The sequence below is a fragment of the Gekko japonicus genome, unplaced genomic scaffold (genome assembly GCF_001447785.1).
Source record: "Gekko japonicus isolate JY-2015 unplaced genomic scaffold, Gekko_japonicus_V1.1 scaffold339, whole genome shotgun sequence".
Classification (NCBI taxonomy): Eukaryota; Metazoa; Chordata; class Lepidosauria; order Squamata; family Gekkonidae; genus Gekko; species Gekko japonicus.
The window spans coordinates 1,099,275-1,105,971 of NW_015169182.1; the positions used below are offsets into that span (position 1 = coordinate 1,099,275).

At 45.8% G+C, this 6,697-nt stretch overlaps 1 protein-coding gene across 1 annotated transcript in view; it reads left to right on the forward strand.

The window, feature by feature from the left end:
* Positions 1-6,697, forward strand: part of MALL (mal, T-cell differentiation protein-like) — a 35,835-nt gene that overhangs the window by 21,634 nt on the left and 7,504 nt on the right. The gene's annotated exons all lie outside the window — the stretch shown is intronic.

Below are 6,697 nucleotides of genomic sequence, written 5' to 3' on the forward strand. Positions count from 1 at the left end.
GATACTACCCACTTGGGGCAGCACAATGACTTGAGACAGCCCTGCCTTATAGCTAACCAGAAGGAAATAAACACGGCTTGCCTCCCTCTATTTCCCACTTCCCTCTGCCGCCCCACCAGCCACAGCTGGGACACTCACCTGGAGCTTCCTTCTAGATCTCGTTGTATTTCTTCCCACAATGAGCCTTACTCTTAGTAAGAACATAAGAGAAGCCAATGCTGTATCAGGCCAATGACCCATCCAGTCCAACACTTGGTCACACAGTGGCCAAAAATACCAGGTGCCATCAGGAGGTCCAGCAGTGGGGCCAGGACACTAGAAGCCCTCCCCCTGTTGCCCCCCCAAGAACCAAGAATACAGTGTATCACTTGCCCCAAACTGAGAGTTCCTATCTATACCTTGTGGCTAATAGCCACTGATGGACCTCTACTCCATATGTTTATCTTGAAGCTGTCCATATGTTTATCCATATGTTTATCTTGAAGCTGTCCATGCTTGTAGCTGCCACCACCTCCTGTGGCAGTGAATTCCACGTGTTAATCACTCTTTGGGTGAAGAAGTACTTCCTTTTATCTGTTCTAACCCGACTGCTCAGCAATTTCATTGAGTGCTCATGAATTCTTGTATTGTGAGAAAGGGAGAAAAGTACTTCTTTCTCTACCTGCTCTATCCCATGCATAATCTTATAAACCTCAATCATGTCACCTCTCAGCCGTCATTTCTCCGAGCTAAAGAGCCCCAAACTTTCAGCCTTCCTTCATAGGGAAAGTGTTCCAACCCTTTTATCATTCTAGTTGCCCTTTTCTGCACTTTTCCCAATGCTATAATATCCTTTTTGAGGTGTGGTGACCAGAATTGCACACAGTACTCCAAATTAGGTTGCACAATCGATTTATACAGGGGCGTTATGATACTGGCTGATTTGTTTTCAATTCCCTTCCTAATAATCCCCAGCATAGTGTTGCCCTTTTTTATTGCAGTTGCACACTGTCTCGACATTTTCGTTGAGTTATCTACTATGACTTTGGAAGGTAACCACTGATCCAGCCAGTTCCCTCTGCTTACTTACAACCCTTGTCCCATACAACTTTTGTACACCCATCCTCTCCAGTATCTTCTTTTTGGTGGTCAAGGGGGACCCAGTCCTTCCTGTCATCAGTGGAAAAGCTGGTTGAATCCAACCCATAATATATACTGGAACTCTGACTTAACTATCAGTCTACTTCTCTCTCCATACTTCAGGTGGGGCTCTCTGCCTTTAAAAAACCCCCAGACCTTTTAAATAATAAACCAAACAAATCAAGTACTAGATAAATAATCATGACACTTTTTTATCCAGGGTCTTTATTTATATTCAAAGTATTGCTTCTTGCTATACGTCACTAGTTCTTTTATTATTATTCCAATATTTCATATATGGCTTGTCACTGATATAAAAATTGATTCTGTTTATAATCTTTCCCCCAAAATGTGTTTATACATAGAAAATGTATTCTTCAGCATCACAAACAAGACCTTCCGTAGCCATTCTTGTTAGTTGGTTTCCAGATTGCACAATTAAAAACCTTGCCCCTATCAACGTATTTAATACTACTATTTTACTCACTTCATTTATACCCCACCCTTCTCCCCAGTGGGGACCCAAAGTGGCTCACATTATTCTCCCCTCTTTAATTTTATCCTCACTACAGCCCTGTGAGGTGGGTTAGGCTGAAACTATGTGACTAGCCCAATGGCACCCAGAAAGCTTCCATGGCAGAGTGGAGACTCAAACTGGATCTCCCAGATCCTAGTCAGATACTCTAACCACTACACCAGGCAGTCTCCAACCCACGATCCCTTTCTAGCATATTTATTTATTTATTATTATTTATACTTATATCCTGCCCTCCCCACCATTCGGCAGACTCAGGGCGGCTAACAACATAATAAATATACATTAAAATTCCAGTTAAAACTATCAGTCAATATAAATCATACTATTTAAACATAACTTAGATTAAAAGATGGCCATCTTCTAAAATCAACTATCAGCTGAATGGTGTCATCAGGCTCCTGCCTGGCTATAAAGCCTCAGTTGGTGGGGTCATTGGTACTGTTGGCACAGTTGGTAATCGGGCCAAGGCCATAAAGTCGAGGTGGCACCCTACTTAAAAGCCTGGGGGAAGAGCTCCATTTTACAGGCCCTGCGGAACTGTAAAAGGTCCCGCAGGGCCCTGATGTCCTCTGGAAGCTCATTCCATCAGTGAGGGGCCACCACCGAAAAGGCCCTGGCCCTCGTTGAAGCCAACCTGGCGTCTTTAGGCCCCGGAAGAACCAGGTGATTTTGGGATCCCAATCTTAGTGCTCACTGGGGTACATGCGGGGAGAGGCGGTCCCTCAGGTAAGCAGGTCCCTGGCCCTATAGGGCTTTAAAGGTAAGAACCAGCACCTTGAACCATATCTGGTATGCTACGGGCAGCCAGTGCAGGGTTTTTAGGGTGGGCTGGATGTGTTTCCAGGCTTGTATTAAGCATACTCGGCTTAATAGAAGCCCTGGGTCCTTATCGAGATAGACCTCCTCAGTCTCAGAAAGCACAGCATGATGATTTATCTGGAACTTGATTTCTTAGATTTATTATAACTAGTTAGTTAAGCTTTATTGAAGATTAATACTGTCCTCTTTTTCTCTCCTACTTTATATTTTAGGAAAATGGGCTTATTGTACTTGGTGTTTGTTTTTGTAATCGTTTCATAATCTCTTTTGCAAAAACAAAAGAACGGGGGGGGGATTTTTTTAAGGCACTGCATTCACTTTCACATGTTTATCCATTCATTCACTGCTTTACTGCAAAAGTGCAAAATTGCTTCGGTGGTGGTGGAAATTCTTGGTGACATGAACTAGCCATTCAGTCCCAAGCAGACCATACAGCTTCTGCTGCAGACACCCCAGACTTCCCTCCCCCTCTTGATTTTGAACTTTGAACCTGTAGAAGAATCTCTATCGTTCGACTGGCTGCAATGAGAGTCCCACCAGATCTTGTTTGGAAACGGTTGGTCTATCTTCAGCCACAGAAAATTATACTACTCTTTACTGAAAAAAGAAAACTTACTAAATACAAATGCTTGTGAGGAATCCTATTTTGTTTCTTCCTTAATAGTTTACTTTGGGTGTTTCTCAGGATGGCAAGCTAGTTCAGAATAGAAGCTCAGCTTAAAAACGAACAAGTTATTTGTACCTTCTGTTTGTAAAAAGCAGAAACTGTTTATTCTGTCTCTTAGAGTCCTGTTCAGTGACATTTGGGTGGAGACCTGACAGAGACTGCAGTGGGGAGGGAGAGAGAACAGGTGTGGCGGTCAAAGGCAGGCGACTGCGTATTGCACAATGGGATGGAATGTGATGCCTTAGTCCTTAGAGAAAACACCATTGCTCAGGGATCCATAAATAGCACAGAGGTTTTAGTGTCATTTGAAGAAGGAAGGCAGGTGAATCTAAATCAACCTGAACAGGAAAGCACAGTGTCACTCTAATATAGTGGTGGGGGTCTGGAATAACAATTATGCTGAGTGAGCAACAGAGTAGGGCTCCCCAATACAGCACCGGATGCATGCAGTCCCATCCAAAAGACGTTTATTAAAACATAAGTCCCACTGAAGCCAGCGAGACTCACTTCCTGGTTTGGGTGGGTAACATTGCAGCCAAGAAGCCTGACCCAGTGTGTGTGTTCCTCAGAGCTCCTTTAGTCCTGAGGTAAGTATGCAGCCTGTAGCCTTTGCCAGCTCTAAGGGCAAGTGTTCACCTGGGTGGCCAAAATTCCAGGGCCCCCTTCTTCAGCTGGGTAGATGAACTTGGAGAGAAAGCAGCTGTCTACATTTGTAGGGGAGGAGCAGGAAGCCAATTGGCAGTGATTCCCCTGCATTCCAGGTGTATCTGCACCTCCTCCTACCCATCCATTTAATCAGGTCAGGCTGACCCTGTTTGTTCTGTTCAACAGATCCTGCAAACACAATCAAAATGATTCAAGGAAGGGCAAATGTGGGCTTAACTCTCTTTTTCAAAGCATGCTTGATAGGCCAAGCAGAGATTCTAAATGTGCTTTAAAAGCACCCAGGCACACTGGGATTTTAAAGGATTTCCCCCCCACATAGGGCTTCTTAAAACAATTATTTTTTTGGTTTGTTTATTAATATTAGGGGGGAAAGGTAAAAATCTAATACTGCCAAGCTGTTTATAATGCAATGAAGCTGCCTTGACTCTTTACCTTAGAAAACTGAGTGAGATCTGTGCCTGGAGTGGGGACCAGTCCATTGGGGGGGGGGAATGAGACAGACACACAGTGCTGGGGAGAAGCAGGTAGGGTTGCCAAGCCCCTCCTGGCCACCGGTGGGGGGATGGGGGGTAGGGTTGCCAGGTCCAGGTTGGAAAACTCTTGGAGATTTGGGGGTGGAGCCTGGGGAGGACAGGGACCTCAGTGGGGTACAGTGCCTTAGAGTCTACCCTCCAAAGCAGCCAGTTACTCCAGGGAACTGATCTCTGTCTTCTGGAGATGAGCTGTAACTCTGGGGGATCCCCAGGTCTCACCTGGAGACTGGCATCTCTAGAATCAGGCCACAACTTTATTGATTACAAGTTCTTCAGGTTTTGGTGCAGCATAGGCTCAGGACAGTGGGTGCAGTTGATAGCTGTCAGCACCTTCCCCAACCTGCCTGTTGGGGTCACCAAGGGCAGAGAACTGGTATTAAGGCAGGAAGTGGCCGAAACTGCTATTCTGACCCATCACTATCCTCCTGTGGGTGTGCTCAGTGTGTCAGTCCTGAGGTGGTCTGTCATGCCCCCTGCCCCCACAGAGCCCCTTAAGGGGACCCCCCTTTTTGTTATGCAGGGACCCCACCTCGCACTATGTTCCTATAATGTACTGGGCTCAGACGCGTTAGCAAGTGATCAGCTCATATTTATTAGTGAAATTCAGCTCAACTAGAGACATAGCCAGGTTCGAACCCTGCTTTTATCCGTGCAGCACACAACACCCAACACACACCCCACTCCCATGATTGGCTATTTACAGTGTAAGAGTCCATCATAGGTCAACCTTAGGATCCGGGCAAACCTATTGGTCTGCACTAGGATCTGAGTAGGCTATTGTTCTAAATCCTGAAGGTGCACTAAATTGCATGGCTTCCTTAGCGCTACGTGTCCAGACATGTCCGTATCAATACATAACAGTTCCAAAGCCAATGCCTAAACGCCAGCAGCCAGTTGTGATGGATATACTCTTATTAACAGCACAATCGAAGATACACAGTATATATACTCTTTGCTATGGGGAAGGCAAAAAGCCTATGAGCCAATCAGAACCCTAGGTAAAATTCCTTCCCAGCCCTGTTAACCAGCAGCCCCACTGCAGACATAGCAAAGGATGGGTAGACCACTGCAGACATAGCAAAGGATGGGTAGACCACTGAAATAAACTCTGAAGCTTGAGGTGGGAAAGTGGGTCTTTGCCAGGAGAGAATTCCTGAATGTCCAACACTCCATCAGCTCGTTCCCTTTCTATCTGAGCTGCGGAAAAGAGAGAAGCCTGCAGCCCCCAGATCCAACACCCTACCCCAGCCCCGTAGCTAGGGAATTCTTTGGGAGGGGGCCTCAGGGGGCCCACCAGCTAATTAAATGAAAGTACAGTGCAGGAGGTAAGTTGGAGCACTTTGGGGTCAGCCCAGGAGGGAGGGCCCCCAGAAGAAACACTAGGGGGCCAGGCCCCCTGGGCCCCGTGCTAGCTACGGGCCAGCCCTACCCCTCCATCGATGGGGTGGCCCCTGGAGGTGGGCGGCAGGAAGCTACTTGAGAGCTATCTGGCTGACAGCCAATGCTGGGCCCAACTGCCCGCAGTCATCCTCCCCATCCACCCTCAGCACAAATGATGATGTTCCAGTTTAAGGCTGAGAGATGTTAAGCGACATGTTCAAGTCTGCCCAAGAGTCGCCTTTTGTTGATAGCTTAGCATAGGGTATTGGAAATGCAATTTATGTTCCTATTTCAAGTTAAATGTGAGTGTTGGTAAAATGTAATCAAACTCAGTATAGATCTACAACTGAATACGGAGCCTTGTGAGTGTGGTTGGCATACGGAAGTGTACTTGTAGTTATGCTTGGTGATAGGTGGCCAGAGGGGATACCAGGGATGGGCAAGAACGAAAAGAAGGTGTTTGGAGTCCATGAGATTCCTTAGGGTAGAGAAAAATGGGGTATAAAAGCTCCTCCTCCTCCTTCATATTAATCATCACACAACAACTGAATACGGAGCCTTGTGAGTGTGTTTGGCATATGGAAGTGTACTTGTAGTTATGCTTGATGATTGGTGGCCAGAGGAGATACCAGGGATGGGCACGAACGAAAAGAAGGTGCTTGGGGTCCATGAGATTCCTTAGGGTAGAGAAAAATGGGGTATAAAAGCTCCTCCTTCATATTAATCATCACACATACATTTATTTATATGTAGTCCAGTTCTTTTACTGGTCTAGATGGATGAATTTGTTTCTACTATGATGCTGTTTGAAAGAAGCTGCAATAGGACATTGCTCATTTGTAGAAATCTAGACAGAACCAAAGTGATATGGGGCAAATGCAGGATTACCACCTCTCCTAGAAAGACAAAAAATAATTTTGATGTTGATTACTTACCACTGAGGGGTGACAATCGATGCACATGCCATGTCTGGGG